This window comes from Dermacentor variabilis, chromosome 6, assembly GCF_050947875.1.
Source record: "Dermacentor variabilis isolate Ectoservices chromosome 6, ASM5094787v1, whole genome shotgun sequence".
NCBI classification, from domain to species: Eukaryota; Metazoa; Arthropoda; class Arachnida; order Ixodida; family Ixodidae; genus Dermacentor; species Dermacentor variabilis.
In genome coordinates, this window is record NC_134573.1 from 196,151,917 (window position 1) to 196,173,305 (window position 21,389).

A 21,389-nucleotide genomic window follows, 5' to 3' on the forward strand; every position below is an offset into this window, starting at 1 on the left:
TGGTTGATCTCATGCTATTTCGGTTAAGCAGTACTACCGTTTATTACATACTTTTTCTGAGCTCTGGCCAACTATGGTTTAATGAGGTTTCACTGTAGAATAGAATTCAACTTTATTCGAAGTGCATACACCCCAGGAAGGAGGCTGAAAGGCACAGTGCCTGACCAGGGCCTTCCTCCCCATAGTAGGCATGTTTCACTCGGTGGATTACAAACAGAAATAAATATACAAGGAGCGTAGCATATGCGTCAACACTTCTTGGCATAATAACAAAACAACATAATCAATCCATGGTTATAAAAAGAAATGAAAAGCTGCAAGCCACCCCTATGTCAGCTATCCAGCTATCCGAGGGAGTACAAAAACACCTGACATAGGAATACCAAGTATACAGAAACACCGCATACCGCAGGTAACAACTGCAACATAAGAGAAAAACTGAACTGCATAATAGGTTAAGAGGCACTAGCTAAAGCTTTGGGTAGAAAAGCACAGGGTATAACAATGCAAGGTGGGCATAAGCATGAATAAGCAGCCTTCTTGACACAGCACACGTGCCCTTCTTATATATGTCGGACCACATGAAATACCAAGAGACAAGCCCAGTCTTGTAATTCCAGAGAAGACGCCATTTCTCCTGGACAGCGCGACTGAAATCTTCCAAAAGACTGATACCTGTGTCTTTAAATTGTGCATGGCTCTTGTGCTTTCCAGCTTGAAAAGTTCACTACAATTGGCCAGATTTTGCTCTCCCTGTATGCTCCCGCCTGATGCGCCCTTTCGATAAGTATGTTATCAAGTTTTAGGTTGTGTTCGCAGACGTTTCAGAGCGGCCGTTTCTGCGGTGAGCGTTGGTGTGCCTCAGCATTGTACCTCGGCGTAACCAAGCGAACGATTCAGCGAAAGATGAAAGCGAACGCAGAGCACAGCGGGGGAGTAAGGCGCAAAGAGGAAAGTGGAGAGGAGGGTCCAGCACAATTATAAGGCGGAAAGCAGAGGAGGGCTACAAGATAGCGCCAGAGTAGCATGCGTCATAATATCCCTTGATAACTTGAAAGTACCGCCACCCTTCAAACTCTGCCGTCGCCGCAATGTCCTCGCCCCCTTGCACGTCCCTTCCGCAGGAACCTGTTTTGCGACTGTTTTCCTGCATAATGATTGGTCTAGCTCCTTGCTGTTGCCCGTGGAAACACGTGGGTCTTGTGTTTTTCTTTTGTGCTGGCACCATTTTTCTTGGCAAAAAAGACATGCTTTTTGCTGCAAAACACACAAAAGGAAGACACATGAAGATGACACGTCTTCTATGTCTTCTTGTCTATGTCTTCTATATGTCTTCCTTTTGTGTGTGTTTTAACTTGCAGCAAAAAAAAAAAATGTCTTTTAGCAAACATCAACTAGGCCAACAGGCAGTTCTGTTGCAACATATTTATTCATGCTTTCTCGACGCATCGAACATTGCACGTTGCGTTTCCTGCAGTGTCCTGCTAGTGTTACGCCGTGCTGTAGTGCATATAACTCCAGCAGTTAGACTGAAAAAGGTTATTACCCCCGAGAATGACCTAGAGGGGCGCTGCGAGCGCCTCTCGCGTGACGTCAGGGCACGGACTCCCGCCTGTCGTCTGCTGCAGTTCGGGCGGTGTCCGCACGCCTTCTGCAGTGTTTCCGTTTGTTCGCTCTCGTTCCCAGTGCTTGTATACTTATGACGGGCCTCTCAAATATATATTTTACGATGTCTTCGTTCACAAAAATGTAATCAAGGAGCTTATTTCGTAGACGACAATATATTTCTTGAAGGCAACGCTATAGTGCCACCCGAGAGAGCTCAGACCAGCCCATTACGGCTTCTTCATGCGCGGATCTACGCTTTCCAGTGGTAGCTCACGTGAATAATAAAAGCATAGACGCAAAAGCAGAGTACATAAGAATCTATTTAAGATTGCATACCCACCAGGGTGCAGTATGCGTGTCACAAATAAACGCTGACTATATATGACTTCTACAACATTTATCTTGATTTTAACCCGCTAAAATATGCTTGCTCACGACGAATAGTTAACGGTATAATATCGATTTTTTCTATTTCTTCACAGAAACCCTCAGCAGTAACACAAGGACTTAACTACCACTGCAGTTTAGATTTGGCCAGCACCACTTGCGTTTTTAACTGGTCCACAAAATTAGCCCGTTCTTCACCGGTTAAATTTAAGTGACGGTAACTTGAAGCAAAGCTGATTGAGGTTTACAGCTGTTTGCAGCACACAGAAAGGAATGTACCAATATTTATTCCCCTTCCGTGCTACACGTTCAACTCACTTGAGCAATTTACTGGTGCTTCTTGCTAGAGAAACAGACATGATGAATCTGTTTGGAGAACTGACACAGACTGCTGCGGTCAAATATTTGAGTGAAATATGCCTTTTGGACCGGTTCGCTGCAGCCAGCAAGAAGCCTAAGGCCCATTCATTAGTAGTGTTGCACATATTGAAGATATCATTGTTCCCCAGTGGAGGTCAAGTGTTCATGTAAGACTTGTGGTGTCTTCTTTAAGAGGCGGGTACCCGAGGTTTTCTTTTATGCACTGACAAAGCAAATAGTTTTCAGTCTGCGTAATTAAACAACGCAGGATCGAGACATGTTGAGGCAGGATGTGTTTGCATTTTTCACTTCAACGCAGCCTAAGCTGCGCTGTAGTGCCTCGAGTATGCTATAGGCATTGTAATTGGAGCTGTAAAGAGCTACTTCATGGTTTCAATTCGAAGTTGTAGTGAAATGCTGGGTTTCGCGAACAAAGCGCTCCTCGCCATAACGACAGTCAGTTGCTTCTGTTGCGGTAGGGGTGTGCCATATCGTCGATAAAAGCTATAGTGAGGGCCACTATGACACGTTTCATCGCTTGCAGGTGATTGCATAGTTCTCGATCTTAAGCACGAAACTTTCTTTCATGTGATTGCTGTTATGGTGTTCGTGAAGTATATATACACTATACACGATGCGCCGTCGTGTTAACAGCCAATGCGTTTCTGGGTGCCTATTTCAGAGAACGGTGAACGTAGTGCCAAACCTTTTCATGCAAAATGCGCACCTATCTCTTCCATTTAGGCGTTAATACAGTTGCCACATTGACTAAAACAACTCACCAGAGTGATAAGAATTATGATGAAAGCTTCGCTGGCAGTGTCCTTCTAACACAGATTTAGAATATTGACACCAAATATCAAGGCATTTCTTCCATGTAAAATGCTGTCTCTCCTACTTAAGTAATAAGGGAATGTTAAGTGTTTAGAGGAGCATCATAAATAACTTCGCGTGTTGAACTTGCAGACGTTCTTCTTAAGCAAAATTTATGAACAGACAGGGTGCATATATGCATTGCAAGACTAGTAGACCCCATTCAGCGCTACATAGATTGCAATATCTAAGTCGAAAATTTTCATGACTCACGCAATTTCAAGAAGAAACTGCGGTCCACGCATGGAAACAGGAATAATCCGGAATAACCTTCTGTAAGTGCGGCTCAAGCCGCCAATACCCCAAGCACGCGCCAAGAAAACGAGCGCGCGCGGCAGCCGAGCGAGCCGGAGCGAGCGGCGTCCTGGCCGTGACGTCACTCGCGAGGGGGCGCCACTCCAAATTCTCGCCCATAGAGTTTCTCACTACATTACCTAGAGGGAAATCTGGCGCTGCTGCGCTGTGGTATGCATGGGAATGCCGGTATATTGTGGATTCGGATTGGCATCGTTCTCGTAGAGACAGGACACCTTGAAGACGCGCTTGGCAAGTACCGTTCCGTCTGTCACAATGATTCATTTTCTACTAGAACAGCACGTGAAAAGCTGTTTTAGCTTTATTATTACGCGAAAACATATCTTGTTTAACTATGAGAACTTGTTATTGTGTGTACGACTACATGTTATGTAAAAAGTATCAGCGGGCCGCTAAAGTTGGAGGACAGACGACAAGGTTCGCGCTCGCTTTGAAACAGTTGGTCGTCTGTTCTTGCTTTTCTTAGCTTGGTCATGCATCGTGGGTGAGTAAAGATGTAATATGCGTGAATGGAAACATTTTATGAAGATTTTACTTTGAGAACGCGTTATTTGCGTAGCCATATCCACGTTTTAGACGAAGCCTCTTACAACACCAGCCAACACGAGCCTCGCAGACACATATCCCGTCATTCCCATGACGGCACGGTGCCCCCTTAAGAAACTCCCATAGACGGTGGCGCCAGATTACCCTCTAGGTGTTATAGTGAGAAACTCTATGTTCTCGCCTAAAACCCCTGAAACTTCGTAAAGTAGTGCCACTCTCCTCCTCCGCCTTCACTCCTCCTCGTTTCTCCTCTCTTTCACGCTCCCTCCTCGACCATGGCGCCGCCTACGGTGCTCGAGCGCAGCAGACGACCTTTCGCAGAGTGAATGCACGCATAGCAAGGCAGTGCTCTTTAGGCGTTCACGTTGGCTTTCCAGCTCCGCGTAACTTCGTGTACAGCATAGAATTTATAGTCGGATGCTTGTACAAATTCGGTAACGGCAGCTTTTGTTTATTTTTTGATAACTATTTCTTTAAAAAGTATCTGAAGGAGTGTTAACGCTGTGTGTTGACGACTGCGAATGTATCGCGCCGTCAACAATTGCGTACAATTAGGTGCGCAACATTTGTCAAGGGCGTGTCGCAATTGATCTTGTTGCGAATGGTTGTAAATAACACGTTTACCATCGAATGACAACCTCTTGGCTTCCAGCAAGCCCTCAGCCTAAAGAATCCGCGCCGCCCTTACCATGTGAATTCGCGGCGCGTATGAGCTATGACGTACAAAGGCTGACGGAGATCACTGCTCTGGAGGTTCGAACGTGTATTACAAGCTACAGTGCCGCCAACGTGCGTGCTTGCCAATCTAAACGCGCGAAAAGCCTCAGAGGTGGGCGCTGGTGCTATTATGTTTCTCGTGTCTCAACGCCGACAGAAATGCCGCGGCCGATCATCGAGTCGGGACTGTGCGTACACAAGAAAATAAAATGAGTTTTTAGTATTCGTGCGCGAAGCGGGAGCGCGATAACAATGCTTGACTCAATCTCAAACAAGACCACTGTGGCCTTCAGCAATTTTTTCAGGTTAATGACTTATCACGAATAACACTTCATCGTGCGTTGGTTCGTCCGTTTACTAAGTGACGTACTTGTCGCGAACCGAGTTGCACTGAGGTGCATGCATTCAGGACGGTTGCACTCCCTTCGAAGTAACATTTGCGAGACATGACTTTATTAGTGAAGTCATGATCGCGCAAAGAATCCCCCCGCCATGACGCGGCCGAAATTGCGGCAAGCGAAATGATGTTTTATCCATAGGTTAAAATGATATGAAACGGCATTCGAGTTGCAAGTTAACAGTTTATTTTCACATAGATGCATTACAGACTTGCCTTTGCAGTTACAAGTCCGTGAGCACCATTTATTGTCGCATTTCGTAAATAAACGCACCAGTCTAAGAGTCCTACAGCAAGCGCGTCTCAATTAGGCATAATTAATGACTGTAGAAACTAATAGTAACATAGACGAGCAAGCGAACGACTATATGAGCGCGCGAACTAAACGAGCGTGCGAACGAACGAGCAAACGACTAAGCACGAACGACGACTAAACCAGCCAGGGAACGGGTGGTGGTGGTGATAAACTTTAATAAATATTGAGCCGTATCTTAAGCTATTCCTGGGTTGGCCCTTGGTCTCGTGAAGTGGCCAGCAGTCGGTGACGTCCGGCGACTTCCGAAGCCCAGCCCACCAGCTGCTTTTGGACAGCTGGGTCGGAGCTGGACACCGCGACCTCCCATCGCTCGAGGTCAGTGAGTTGCCATTCTGATGGCGGCTGGAACTCAGAGCATATGTACAGTATGTGATGGAAATCAGCTCTTGGGGCTCCACATAAGGTACACTCTGGAGAGAACAACCCTGGGTGCATTAGCGCTAGAAGGGCGGGGGAGAGAAAAGTGCGAGATTGTAGCTGGCGCCACGTCACCTGCTCTAATTTAGTGAGTGATTTGTGAGGCGGAGGATAGTGGAGTCTTTGCTCTCTGTAGTGGAGTGAAATTTCGTGATATGTGACCATTCGGTCACGGGCGCTTCCTGGCTCGGCGGCTTGCCCTGCTCGGTTGACGTACGCTCGAGCGGTGTCATGGGCGGCTTCGTTGCCTGGATGGCCCGCGTGCGCGGGGACCCATATGAGTTGAATGGGCCTAGTGGGGGGCTGAGAGGAGTTGAGAATTTTATGGGCGACGGCATGTGTCCGTCCTTTTGAAAAGTTTCTGATTGCGGTTTTTGAGTCACTGAATACGAGTGTGGCAGTGGTTGAGGAGATCGCAAGGGCAATTGCAGCTTCTTCGGCTTCTAGTGAGGTGTGCGTTAGGACCGATACAGCTGCTAGAGGTGAAAGATTGTTACCGATTGCGCAAATGGCAAAGGCTGGCTGAGTGGTGTATGCCGCGGCATCTACGTAGACAGCCTCCGTGTGCTGGTTGTAACGTTTGTGTAGTGCCTGGGCTCTTGCTGCGCGTCGAGCTTGGTGGTGGACTGGGTGCATGTTTTTTGAGAGTGGATGCACTGTTAGAAGCTTTTGGGTGGCCCCGGGGGTGGGGTATGTAGGTCGGAGAGAGTTGGTTGGGTTAAGACCTAGGTTCTTAATAATGCTGCGGCCTGTAGGGGTGGAGGAGAGACGTTCAAGTTGTGCCGTCCGGTGAGCTTCGGTAAGCTCGGCTAGTGTGTTATGTATGCCCATGAGTAAAAGTCGTTCGTTGGAAGTGTGTCGAGGGAGGTTGAGGGCGGTCTTGTATGCCTGGCGAATCAGGGCGTTGATTTTCTCTTCTTCTGCTCTCGTGAGGAAGAGATATGGGAGAGAGTATACTATGCGGCTGACGACGAATGCTTGAACTAGGCGACGGAGGTCATGTTCTCTCATGCCCCTGTGTCGGTTGGCAATTCGTCGTATGAGCCGCATTGTCTGATGGACGGTGTTTGTGAGTTTGGTTATCGTGGCGGTGTTCTTGCCGTTACTCTGGAGTAGGATGCCTAGGATTCGGACCTTTTCCACTTCTGGGATGGGGGTGCCGTCCAACGTGAGTTTTATTGGAGGTGGGGGGCCTAGGTCCGTCCTGCATCTAGGTGGTCGAAGAATGAGTAACTCGGATTTGGTAGGGGAGCATGCCAGGCCGACGGTTGCAGCATGCGCTGCCACCAGGTCGGCACCGGACTGCAATGTTTCTTCTATGGCTCCGGCATTTCCTGTGGTTGTCCACAGGGTAATGTCGTCGGCATAGAAGGAGTGCGAGAGATTAGGTACTGCTTTTAACGCCTTGGCCATGGGAATGAGTGTTATGTTGAAGAGCAGCGGCGAGAGGACTGACCCTTGCGGGGTGCCTCTGCTGCCGAGTGCGAAGGTTGGGGAGGAGAGAGATCCGAAGCTGATTTCTGCTGTGCGGTGTCTTAGGAAAGCTGAAATGTATTTGAAGGTGCGCGGGCCGGTTCCTAGTGCCGAGAGCGCTTCTAGGATGGCGGAGTGGTTGACGTTGTCAAAGGCTTTGGTTAGGTCCAAAGCTAGTATTGCTCGCGTGCGTTTTGCATGTCGGGGGTGGAGGGCCTCTTCTGAAATCTGAAGCATAACGTCCTGTGTCGACAAGTGACTGCGGAAGCCAATCATCGTGTGGGGGAGTAGGTCGTGATCGTCCATATGGTTCTGTAGGCGTTCCAGGACCACATGTTCGAACAGTTTGCCTAGACAGGATGTTAGGGAGATTGGGCGTAGGTTTTTTAGATCTAGGGGTTTGCCAGGTTTCGGAATAAAGGTTATGCGGGCGTGCGTCCATTGGGCTGGTAGTGCTCCATCTTGCCAGTACCTGTTGAAGAGGTCTGTTATAGCCTGTATGGAGCGCTCGTCCAGATTCCTGAGCATCTTGTTGTTGATTTTGTCTGCCCCCGGGGCCGAAGTGGTGCGTAGTTTCTGTATGGCAGCTTTAACTTCCCATTTGGAAATGTCCTCATCTAGTGTAGGATTGGGGCCGCCGGTGTAAGTAGGGAGCGGGGTAGGTGGAGTTGTGGTAAGGTAATGTGCTTTAAGAGCGTCTAACAAGACGTCATCCTGCAAAGGAAGCTTGTGCAGAATGCGGTTGACATTCTTCCTTTGCTCTGCTTTTGTGCCTCCTGGTTCGAGCAAGCAACGAAGAAATGTCCACGTGTCTCTGAGGCCGAGGTTGCCGCTCATACGATCGCACAGCTGGCCCCATTGTTGGTGTGCCAGTTGGCTTGCATGTGCTTCAATCTCCTTTACGAGAGCGGCTATGCGCCTCTTAAGTGGTCGATTGTGTTTGTGAGCGAGCCACCTTTTTTGAAGGCTGGCATGCGCTTCCCAAAGATGTAGTAAGCGACTGTCTGCCGTCTCTGCATTTGGGGTGTTAGGGATTGTGGATGTGGCCCCAGCCACGTCCTTGGTGAGGGTTTGTGTCCAGGTGTCCAGATCTGTGATGGTGACTGGGACGTCTCTTCGGATTTGACGGAACTTGTCCCAGTCCACCACCTCCAGGCTTCGTTTTTTAACCTGGGCCAAGGTTGTGAGGTTGATATCGGTGCTGAGTATAAAGTGATCACTACCGAACGAGTGCTGCGTGTTGGTCCAATGACTGTTGGGGAGGTGTTTTGAGAGGGTTAGGTCGGGGCTGGTGTTGTGTTGAATACTCGTTCCGATCCTTGTGGGTTGGTCTATGTCGTTGAGCAGGGATAAGCCTTCGTTCTGGATGAAAGTCCAAAGCGAGGTGCCTTTACGACAGTTTTTACGGTAGCCCCAACTGGTGTGGTTGGCGTTAAAGTCTCCTATTATCAGAATGGGGTGGTCCGCACTGATCGTGAGTGCCTTGCGCATTGCTGCAATGAGAGGTGCCGGAGGGCCTTTTGGCGGGCTATATATGTTCAGTATGAAGAGGCTGCTGCCCTTGCGTGTGCGGGGTAAGAGTTCTACTAGGAGGCCGTCTATGTCATCAGGCTCTAAATCGTGCTCAATTGCGGTAAAGTTACGGTGAACCAGTGTCGCTACTCGTGTTCGTGGCAGCCCGCTGGTTGACTCATGAACTGTGTAGTTTCGAAGCTTGACATTACAGAGAGTTTCTTGCAATGCTATGACGGTAGGTATCTCGTCTGCTGAGAGGTTTTGGAGGTGAAGTTGCAGGTTGTTGCGCTTCGCTCGGAAGCTCCTGCAATTCCACTGCCACACTCGTATGCCGCTACGTTGTGCAGCCATGTTGGGGGGCAGCTGACGAGTCTATGAGATTTGGGCCGTGTGGCTGGGTGATGAATGTTCCTTGCATGTGGGGCTGGATTTGAGCCATAGAGGCCGCATGTGCGCCTTGACGTCGCTCGAGGGCAGTCATCCGGCCTGCAATGTTTGTCATCCATTCTGCAGTATCATTGCGCAGGGCGTTCATGTTTTGTTCGAGACTTTGAATTATCGAGGTTAGCTGAGTGAGCGCAGCTGTGTCTACTGAGTTGGGCGGGTCATATTCAGCTTGCGCCTTGCGCTTAACTGGGGGGTTGCGAGTAGGTGACGCAGCGCGTGAGGAGGAGGTGGGGGCAGGGGAAGGAGTGAGTTGCTTAGGTGTGATATTTTGTACTGGGTTGGGGGGGACAGAATTCTTTGTAGGCTGTTCTCTCCTGAGAAGTAGTTGTAATTGTTGACGTAGCTCTGCAATTTCTAGACTCTGCTGTCTGAGTTGTGCTCTGAGCTCTTCATTCTCTTTAGCGAGCGAGGGAGGTCCCGGCTTCCAGCTCACCTGTTTATCCATGGGCTGGGCTTTTGATCTCGGTAGTGGCGGGAAGGAGCCGGACCGGCTCCTGTGCTGGCTTTTCCGTGAGACGGACCTGGAACCGGTTCTGGAGTTGCTCCGAAGCCGGTTGCGTGATGACCGGGACTGGTGAGCCGTGCTCTCGGTGGATGAAGACCCGGCAGGATTGTCTGTGGTGGTTGTAGCATTGGTGTTGGATTTCGGTTTGCCAGCCCGGTCGAACCGGACTTTGCATTTTTTGGACCCCGTGAAGTGGGAGCCACCGCACAGGATACATTTGGAGTCGCATGTGGGAGTTGAAGTTGCCGGATGGGTGTCGCCGCATCTGTGACATCGGTTGCTGACAGCTTGCGGGCAGACGTCCGGTCGGTGGCCCGGTCTCCAGCAGTTAAAACAGGCCTCTACCTTGGCTTTGAAGGGGTGGCAGTTATAGACGGCTCCGTAGAAGTTGAGCTGTTTGGGAACCTCCTTCGCTTTGACGAAGGTGATCAGGATTGATTTAGTGCGGCCCAAAGGGCGCGCGTCTGCTATTGTGTAGGATCGGCTAGGGTTTAGTTCGACGAGGTCGTTGAATATGTCTTCTTGGGTTTGGTTGTAGATTGCGTTGTAGAGAATTCCACGTACGGCATCGTCGGGCGCGGCGATGTAAGCCTTTACCGGGAATTGCTTGTCGTTGAGTTGGAGCGTCTGCAGCTGCACGTAGTTTTTGGCACGCACCTCGGCAGGGGTGCTGATTGTGAATGAGTTATTGTGCGGGTTAACTCTGAGTCGGTCGTGCTGCCGGGCGTCATGGTAGTTGAGCTTCACAGCCGCGCACACAATGGGCAGCAGCGCGCCGCCGTTACATTGTCGAAGATCCAATCCGCCACCAGGTCGGAAAATTACTTTCAGATCCGTAGCCGGGAGTTTTGGTAGGGGAGCATGACGTTTAAGTTTTGTAGAAATAGTTTTGCCTTGATTGGGCGACGCCGACGTGGCCGGATCGGCGGGTGGGTGAGCTTGGGAAGCCTTCAGAGCCGGATTCGAAGTGGCTAGGGTGGGGAAGACCACATTGCGGGCTTGGATTGCTCTCGACCAGCGCGGGTCGTTAGCGAAGTCTTCGGGGCTGATTTCGTCGCCTTCTACGCTGTAAATCATCGTTGCCTAGGCCAATACGCAGGCGATGCGAGTCTAGACGCACCGGTGGCCGTAGGCCTAACCGGCGGCCGCGGCGGCGGGGGCCCTTGTGCTAGGTACAACGCGAGGCCTAGCGTTCCGCGCCTGGCTCGGAGCGGTAGAGTCCTTTTCGGGCAAAAACGATCGGAATTGCACGAAAAATGGTGAGAACGGGTGCCGAACACCTTCACTGACCGATTATGGGTGGTATCAGTCCATTTCACGTCGAAAATCCGCCGTCCCGAGTGAAAATCCACGGAGCCGAGGTGAGGTGCGTCCGCTCGCTCCGCCGGCCACCTGGCGGTCAGGGAACGGGCGGGCGACCGCATGTTGTCTTTGCGAGTGCTGCACCGCCGCATCTTAAGCTTCGCACACTTTAAGGCTCACGCGAATTAGCACATACGCAGTGGCGTAGCTAGGTCGTCTGGCACCCGGGGCCCATAGGTCTTCTGTCACCCCCCTCCCCGGGTGTAGCTGGCGGAAAGAGGGGTGTCTTCAGACGCATATGACACCCCCCCCCCCTCTCTGGCCCCTTGCACCCGGGGCCCACGGCCCCCCGGCCCCCCCTGTTGCTACGCCACTGCACATACGTCTCAATTACCTATGATCGCTCGCTTTTCATCGGTTCCTCTGTATCGCAAATCCACCGGGCGACCGCCAACGAGGAACACGAACAAATGTGGCAAACAAAGCTAGTCTATCGAAAGAAGGCTAGTAAGTAACCACAAAAGGCAGAGAGTTGCTCTCCTGAGGCGCTTTCATGATCGAGACTGAAATTTTATCAAAAGGACTGCGCTGAATCTTAAAAATTTCGTAATCACGTTATCGCAAGCAACCTCGCGTGCCCGCGAACTCAAGCCGGTTGGCGTTCAAAACGATTAAGCGCACCAAATATGACTAACACGACCACGTAGTGCGCATATAAGCAAAGCAGACGTTGCGTACAAATCATGTTAAAGCGTGCGTACAAATGACAACATCCACAGTGAACTGTGCAATATGTACGTTATTGCCCGCAGCACAATACGCAAGCCTGGCACATACAATACTCTGAGAGAGCCACAACTTACATCACATAGTCGCGCGGAGGAAGTTGGTCGGAAGTTCTTCCTCCCGATTCGGTGAAGCCATGTCTTTCTTCTTAACGCGTTGCGCTTACCCGACGGTATCGCGAACATATTCTTGCCTTTGCTAAAACTATATTGGCATCCAAACGCGCAGCAGGTCATGGTAACTGAAAATGACGTGAAGCGACGTCGCACTTGCCACAAAACATCCTTCAAGGCGTTCACAAGATCAAAACAACACAGAATAGGAACGGAAGGAATGCCGTCAACAAGCGCCGCTTCTCGAGCAAAGATGGCACTGAAGCGCGACTGTAAACAAACGAAGCCGGCGCAAGGGGCCACGTGATGCCATTAGGCCAATAGCGACGCGGCGTTGGCTTCGGCCAGAGCGCTGGAGGAGGATGCGGCGTTCTTCAAAGCGTGGCACTACTTTACGAAGTTTAAAGGGTTTTATTCTCGCCGTTAATGCAGTTTTTTTTTTATACCACAAGGAAAGCGTGATGGCTTGCGCAAGAAGCAGCGGCTGCACAACATTGGCTGAAAGAACTTTGTTCTGACAAAGAACAGTGTTGTTTGCGAGGTAAGGCACCTTTATTATTGCTCGTATCAAAGCATCCCCAAATGCTTCATTTTTGAAAAATTCTTCCGGCCTGCTCATCAGCGTTTTTGCTGCGCCAATTTGTAAGTTATGTAAAAATGGGAGTGTCCTCAGTATGCTGAATAACCAGCTGGGACCAGGGGCGTAGCCAGGGGTCCCATTTTTTTCGTGCTCTCATGCGCCGCCGACCAAAACAATCCCCGGCGCCGGAAATCATGCTCGATTTTGTCTAGAATGTCCTTTTCACGCTCGAAAAGACATTTTAGCACGAACATTGTGAACTCGCGCTGGATTTCAAGGCAACGCCCATGCACCGGGAGTCAAATATCGTAACGCAAGTAGCCCCATCCTAACACGAAGTCTCAAACGCGTTTTGATGGCGAGCGGGCTGGTCGCGGAATCACGCGGAGGCCGTGGTATCTAGGGAGCGCTTGGATTTCAATTCTGAAACTTTATGGGCATAATGTTCTCGCAACCTTTTGATGCGAAAGGTGCATTGACATTTCCAAAGTCGTGCTTTAGATTGCCAATTCCAGAATTTTGTGGGTTTAATGCTGTTATAAACATTTGACGCCAAAGGTGCATTGACTTTTCTAAAGTCGTACATCAGACCATACAACGAGACAAGCCAAATCAACACTATCAGACACGTTGACAAAGCACACAGCGAGGTCCGATGAGACGAAGCATTGTGGCGGTTCATTTGTGCCATCATTTTTTTACCTGCGCCAAAGAAACCATGTCAAGGCACTGATTTCAGCAAAGGCAACTACGTTCTTTATTTTTTTACTTTGGCTTTTAATGGCGAGTGCACATTGAGCTTCTTCAGTTTTCTTGTTCTCCTACCCGCAGGCTGCCAGAGCCAGCCAGAGCGCATGCATTTTAACGCGACAGCGTTGAGGAGCCCGTGTCGCAGAAAAGCTGGTGTCGTCGGCGTTGGCCGTGAGCGAAAAATCCCGGAAGGCAATTTATAAATAAAAACAACTTGCAAGATGGGCTGGGTGGGAATCGAACCAGGGTCTCCAGAGTGTGAGACGGAGACGCTACCACTCAGCCATGAGTTTTTTTTCTTTATTACCTTGATTTCAACACCACTCAAACGCGTACAAAGTAGGCCACTTGGTGCAGAAAAATAATATTAGATCACTTCGAGAGACTGTACATATTTAAAACGCACTCAAAGAGTATATCACAGACACCAAAGTGTCAAGCTCCTGAAACCACTCTGGCGGTTCAATCATGTGCTTGAGGGCATCACGCGTGTACCTAAGACTTTCACTTAGGTGTTGCCTCGCAGACCTTTCGTTCACGCGGGCATTCCTGCCATCCATACGCGTTTTCCACACGCTGCTCATACACAAAAGCATTATCAAGTCAGACGGCACTCCCCCTGTGTCTGCACACGGTAAGAACCGAATACCGAAAGGACTTAACGGCAGTTCTTTCTTCAGAGTTCGTTTGAGAACATCCCACAAGAAAACTGAGTCATGGCAATCCAATAAGATGTGCTCAATAGTTTCAGGTTTCTTACATATGATGCAGTTAACAGATTATAGAACAAAGAAGCCCTTGCTTTGCAGCCATGGCTTCACAGGGAGAGTGCCCGAATGCAATTGAAAAAAGAAGGTTTTCGCTGAAGATCTAACCGGCATTTTTCTAACGCGTTTCAGCACATTGCGTTCAGGTCCTAAGTTATACATCATACGGTAAACAGGATGCGGCAAGAAAACATCAACCAGATCACTATAAAGTTTCTTACGCGTCACTGAAGTCAAAAATTCATTCGAAAAATGCGCTTTCAATAAAAAAAAGGACATAACAACTTCCCTCAGAAAGCCAATTGTTGTTCGAGTACGTTCATTTGTTGATGAGACAACCCACTCAGGCAAAGAAGAACTCAGTCTCACTTGAATAACAGTACGCAGAAATATATCGCTTTGGTCCCTTAAGAAAAAGAACCTACTAACAATCTGTTTCAAAAACAAATGTGTTAATCCTAGTCCTCCATCCTTCACCGAATGAAACAAGTTACACCGGCTAGTTCTCTCCCAAGTGGATACCCATATATATACCGCAAACACTTTGTGAAGTTTCTGCACCGAAATCCTTGCCATGTATAACACTTGTAGTACATAATACACCTTTGTATCTAAAAACAAATTGCAAACACTAGCTCTTGAAAACACCGAAGAATTACGCCCGCCCACTTTTCTGTCTGATCTTTAACTCTTTTTACTTCTTCGATCCAATACGCGGCAGTGTCACGATAATGTTGTAATGGCACCCCAAGATATTTTCCAGGGGTAAGCTCCAGTTCATATTGCAAAAATACTCGGGTACCTGTGGCCAGCTGCCGTGCCATAAACCTTCTGGGGTCTCTCACACCCATGCTCTTGGGACAAAGGAACGACAACACAGTAGTGCAAACAATCACAAGGGCATTTATTGCACCTTTCATAGATCAATGCCTGTTAGCCGAGTTGCTATCCACAAAACGTGCCGATGGGCGCGCGACAAATCTAGAAGTCTGACTCACCGCGACCGGAAGCGAGCGAATATGTTCGCCCCATGCTGGACCCCAACGCCTGGTCCTTCGCGTGTATGGTCACGCGAATCGTGGCGCGTTCGAAGGCGGCCACGCGAGGCGGTCTCGCAGAAGCATCCGTCGGCGGCGCGCGGGATGTCCACGCCGTTCGCCGACGCGCCGGGGAAGCGGGTCGCTCCACGCGCGGCACGGCACGTGCGTGCTGTCTCGAACCCAAGAGAGCAAGCGCCTTCCTTTCGGCGCCCAAGTAACCTCGCCTGTCGGCGGCGTTAGCAGCGCAACACTCGCGCCATCTCTCGCACTGCGCTTCAACCACATCGGTCGGCGCAGGCGTCACGCAGGCCACGCGGCGAAGCGGGAGTACAGGAGACGCGCTATGCGGGAAAACTAGATCTCAGGGGAGGCGTGAGAGTCACGCATCCCCACAACCTAGGCACTTAGTCCAGCTCACAACACTTCCATTTGCGGCGCAAAAAGAAACGACCTCTTTCATAGTGTTATTCACGCTTTCTGTATCACGGCAAAAAATTGCCACGTCACCTGCATAAGCCAGAACTCTAGTCTCAATTCCTGCGTAGATAAACCCACGAATAGATTGGCTTTTAATTATTTTCAAACAGAAAGGCTCCAAATACAAGGCAAATAAAAGAGGTGACAAACAGCATCCTTGTTTTACTGATGACTCCACTTTTATACTGGCGCCTAATTTCCTATTAATTACTAACTTTGCAGTGCGATCTTTGTGCACCATTCTTACTCCATTTGTTATCACTGCACCGGCTTTAACATGTTCTAAGAGCAAAAATATGACATCATGGACGACTCTGTCAAAAGCCTTTTCAAGGTCAATTTGTATCGTAGCGACTCTGTCCTCTCTTTCATCGCAGCATTCCAGTATGGTCCTTGCAGTATGTATATTCGAAAAGATCGATCTGCCTTTGATACCGCATGTCTGATGGGGGCCCACAAGTTCTTTTATAACGGTCTGCAATCGTCGCACCAGTACTTTAGTCTAAACTTTATAGTCCGTATTCGTCAAGCTTATTGGTCTGTAGGCTTCAACCGCCATAAGTCGCGCATGATCTTTTGGTTCAGGAATTAAAATAACGTGCGATGTCCGAAAAGAAGGAGGTGCTTCCTTATTCTCGTACATCTCCCTTATTACGCGATGTAATGCTGCAGCTGTTCCACTTTTAAAGCTCTTATAGAAAGCCCCTCCCAGACCTTCAGGCACCGGCGACTTGCCGGGACTAAGTTCGTCAATCGCATCCTCAACTTCTGAAAGGCTTTTTTTTATTGGTCTGTCGAGCGCTTCACAGACCTCGTCAGATAATGTCGGCATTAATGGCAAGAAGTCAGTTCTAAACCTTTCGATATCACATGTCTTTTTCCCCATCAAACCTTAATAGTAAGATTCAAATGCATGCTCAATCATTCCAACATCACTAGTGACTTCCCCTTGATAACTTATTTCTGTTATTTCTTCGGAAACCGCGTGTTTCTTCTTGTTACTTATTGCTCGCTTGGTAGGCGTCTCCCCGATCCATAAACTCACCGCCCTTGCCCTTAATACCGCACCCCTTAATACTTTTCTTCATCCATGACTTCAATTTCAGACTTAACTTCTTTGGTTTCTTTCGAAAATAAGCCAGGGGAAGAGCTTTCTGCGCTGAGCATATATTTTAGCCTAAGGTGTAATTCCTTCTCACGCTCTTTTTCTTTGTGATAGACTACGCATGCTCTTTCAATCGCGGTGAATTTAACGTCTCTTTTGAAGAGTTCCCATTCTGCAATGAAGAACGCTGACGTAAGTATGCTGAGCAAATTTTCGAGCTTTTCTTAGACTGCCTTTTGAAAAACGTCGTCTTGCAAAAGCTTATCATTTAGCTTCCATAAGTCCCAGCTGAATTTCGATGGTTTTTGTTTCTTTCCTGTGGTTGACATAACGAGGCAATGATCGCTAAAACTAACATGTAACACTTGATAACTTGAAAATAACGGTACAAAGGTTAACGGAGCATAAATTCTGTCTAGCCTGCCATGACACTGACCTTGATAGTGCGTATACATGGTATGATTTTCGCTTGACAACACATAACCAATGTCTTCAAGCTCTTGTTGCCTTACAATCGAACTTAAAAGCAACGCACTTTTATCACAAACGCTAGTCAACTTAGATTTATCTTCTAGAAAGCAAACACAATTAAGATCACCCAGTAATATGACATGTCTTTCACAAGTTCAGTACTGCTGAATATCACCAAAAATGACTTCCCGCTCCCGTGCTACGTTCGGAGCATAAACACATATAGCCCTCCAAGGCATCTCTGAAAAAGTAAAATCGCAGATGACGATTCTACCATCCTCGGATGACGTGACGGCTTCAACTACAGCAATACTGCTACGCAAAAGAATAAGGCAGCCCCCAGACCTACCCGCCGCATGACATACACTTATAACGGTATAATCTAGGGCGGAAAATGTTAACCATTTGCTCCGTGCATTCATCAGTTGCAATTTTTGTTTCTTGCATGGCCAATAAGTCAATATTATTTTCAATAAGAATACGGTTAACTTGGCATTGCTTTCTACGGCCGCTAAGTCCACGCACGTTCGACGTCGCGACACAATGACCAGTCGAAAAATTAGCTACCATTTACCGGGAGGAGAATCTAAACCATTTACCGCACATCGTCCGTCTCACATCTGCTACGATGACTCGACGGTCTAGGGAGGCGGGCCATGGTTTTCTGGACTTCATGGCCCAATGACGACGGCCGACGCACATCCTGCCCACAAACCCCAGTCCCCAGACGTCTCAACAACAATTTTTTCTAACCCAGGTACGCCTCCGCGTGTTGTAGAACGGCGTTTGGCTGGAACGCCGGGCTTGGGCTTGAACGCCGGTCGGCGTCCCGGGGTAGCTTTCGGAGGAGGCTCGTCATTCCCAGTCTCTTGATTATTTTCCTCTTGCTCATCCGCCTCTTCGTGAAGCCTCTTAGCAGGTGCACTACTTGACGTTGGCATCATGGTGTCGTCAGTGTCATGCTGTTCGCCGGTCGTCACTTCTGTTGATGTGCACGTTTCTTTGGCCTCTTTTACCTCGACCTCTGTTGAGTTAGTTGGTTCCACCGTGTCATATACCATGGGTGTTTCCAGCCGTCCGATGACTTGTCTGCATTAACAGTCGTTGCCTTCTTCAGGGACGTTAACACCGAGGGCTGGGTCTCTTTCGGAAACTTCGCCTGTGGCTTCCACTGCGTCGACCACATCTACCAAGTGATCTGTGACATCTTCCTTCAACGCGGGGCCTGTCACTGTGGCATAGGTTCGGACGCACTGGGTCTCGTCGTCGCCGAAACGACGACAAAGCCCACAGCGTGGTACACGGCACTCGCGTCGTATGTGCCCGATGCCACGGCATCGGAGGCAGAGGGGAGCTCTGCCAGGGACGTGCACGAGCGCAACATCTTCCGCCACTCGCAGCTGGTGGGGCAAGTCTTCAGCGGTGACGCCTGCCTTCAGCTTGATAGTGACAGTACGGGTGGTTGACCCTTTGTCGACGCATCCTTGTACCGGCCACCTGTCCCTGGTGATCTCAGTCACCTTTCCAAAAGGCGACAAGGCAGTGCGAACGTCGTCGTCAGGTACACCGTGAAGGAGCCAGTAGAGCTCGATACGGACGCCTCTGTCACACGGGTCGACGACCACACAGCGGTGGTCCTTGACATCAAACGCGTCTGCAGCGATAATCCTCTTTTTCCCTTCTTCGTCCTTGAAAGTCACCGCCCACAGATGGTTCATTTGATATGCACGCAGCGCAACCACTTCCGGCATGAGAGACAGCCGTGTAAGAGCGTCTCGAAAATGTTCCACTCTGTAAGGCCTCGCCTTAACGTCACCATGTAAAAAAAAAAAAAAAACCGCATGCAGAACGGACGCACCTGTTGGCAGCGTTGGTAAAATCATTTGGTAGTCCTGACCTGGTTTTTCAGTTGACCTGATACCGCGGCCCAAAAGGGTCGCTGAAGCCGCTCGTGAAGAGCCCGACATTCCGCGTCCGCTCACCTCGGTGGCTGAAGAGGAAGTCACTCAGCCATGAGTTCGATGGTTCAAATGGGACAAAAGCGCCTCTAGTGAATGCGGTGTTGCCTTAGAAACGTGCCGTAGAAAGTTATACTGTGGTGTATATCGGTAATTATGAGCATGTAAATGACAGAAGTCGCAGTTAAGGGGGGACGCGGCTTTCGCATTGTGAATGATTGCCAAAAAATCGATTTTTTGAAAATCACATTTTCAGTTTCTATAACCGTTTTTCTATCTGATACCCAAATATCATCACTGTAAACCACCTAGAAGTGCTCTAAAAATTCGTTTTATCAGCCAAGGTGGCGAAAAATCTCGCGGAAATCAAGAACAGCGCTTTTCAAGCCACAATATCTCCGGAACGGCGCGACCGAGCGCCGCCATCTTGGTCTCGTTGGAAAGCGCGTTTCTCCATCTTCAATTTTGCCGTTTCAGTGATCTCCTCCATGCAGAAACAAGCGCAAAAAAAAAGCTAATGTTTGAAGGTCATTTCAGAGTCTGCGATTGGCCGCGCCCGCCACGTGACTCCAGCGCGGTTCGCCATTGGTCCGGCGCTCGCGTCGTCTGCTCGGCTCTTTGCACCTCGCGAGTCTGGACGTCTCCACTCGCCGTAATCTCGACGTGTGAGAACGGCCGCTACGCGGAAATCGCAGTAGCGTGGCCGATCCCTACGTATTTAACAGGGATAGGCGGGCTAGTTGGTGGTCGATATTGGAATGCATCATGTAACCGCACAAAAACAAGGGACAATGAAGGAACACACAAGACAGGCGCGGAACTTCAACTAAGATTTACTCCGGGAAATCCCACATTTATGCATGTATCATAATCACACTTGCTAATCATCAGGCAACCATCACTCGACGCTGGCGTGCGGGCGTGAGTGCCACAAATATTTACATGCAAATTGCAGAGCAAGTGCCCATGGTGCGGAGGCAAACCAACCCTATACCATACCACATGGGCTTGCCAGAAAACAGATGGGCTAGCCATAATAAAAAACCCGAGTGCGGAACAGTGGGAGAGGATGCTATCCAGCGACATCCTGAAAGTCCAACAAGGACTAGTAAGGCGTGCACGCAGGGCAGCTACCCTCAGCGGAGCCCTAGACTAGGGGAACCGACCTTGGAGAGAAGATGGAAGACTCCATCTGAAGCCGCAAAAATCACTGCAAAATAGAGCAAATAAACGTTTTTCATCATCATCATCATCATCCTCGAGCCTGCGGCTAGGAATTTCGCGCGTCGGCACCTCGGACAGCGCAGCTAGGTACTTCGCGCGTCGGCATCTCGAACTGCGCGACTAAGCACATCGCGCGTCGGCTCCTTGTATCTGCGGCTAGGCATTTCGCGCGTCGTCATCTCGGACCCGCAACCAAGCATATTGCGCCTTCACTCTATTGTCACGATAGCTCGTAGCAATATCTGTCATACCACCCCTTCATAAAGAGAACCTCATCATGAGCTCTGTTCACTAGGCCCCTTGGGCTGGCACAGACGCCTGGCTGCAGAAGTGCTCGAGGCATCATACAAAACTACAATTCTGGAAAGCACCTAGCAGCTGCACATCTATCACTGGCTCTCTGATCCTAAGTTCTACAGCCATTGTCAAGTAAAGATGACTTGGGAGGCTGCTGACACTCAGAGCCTTCATTCAGTAACATGGTCAATTCTACAAAAAAAAAAAAAAAAAAAAGCCTCAATATTGTACAATCGGGCAGCCTGCGGGTACAGGCTGCCTGAATGGACACTGGAACTATATTCATGCCCACACAGAGTGTTCTGCACGTCACTTGGTTTGAAGCCTAGGCACCATGCTCTTTGTAGAGCTAAAGCAGCAAATAATACCCTATAAAAAAAAGGGGGGGGGGGAAAGCACACCAGACCAGAGGCCACGTGTACAAGAAGCCCCACATCACAAAACATCCCGAAGGCTACAAATTTGATGCCTTTTAGAGAACTGAAGAGAAGGTGAAACTTTGAGAGCCGTTTTCTCAAAACTGTTTTTCTGCCTTTCTGCTCAGTGTCTGGAGCTGATTTCTTTGTTACCGTTTAGCATATTATGACTCCGTTTCTTTTGTCACGTTCCTTGGGCTGCAGCGCAGGTCGTGAAATTCTCGCTT

The 21,389-nt window shown here is 49.2% G+C and overlaps 2 protein-coding genes across 7 annotated transcripts in view; one reads left to right on the plus strand and one right to left on the minus strand.

Annotated features, from left to right (window-relative positions):
- The window catches only part of LOC142586043 (uncharacterized), a 95,147-nt gene extending 82,744 nt beyond the window's left edge, over nucleotides 1-12,403 (minus strand). For all 3 annotated transcript variants that reach the window (XR_012829192.1, XM_075697274.1, XM_075697273.1), the window contains exon 1: nucleotides 12,042-12,403. The gene's annotated coding sequence lies outside the window, so the exon portion shown is untranslated. The remainder of the gene's footprint in view (nucleotides 1-12,041) is intronic.
- Nucleotides 1-21,389, plus strand: part of LOC142586040 (E3 ubiquitin-protein ligase SHPRH) — a 444,374-nt gene that overhangs the window by 333,283 nt on the left and 89,702 nt on the right. The window lies entirely within an intron of this gene.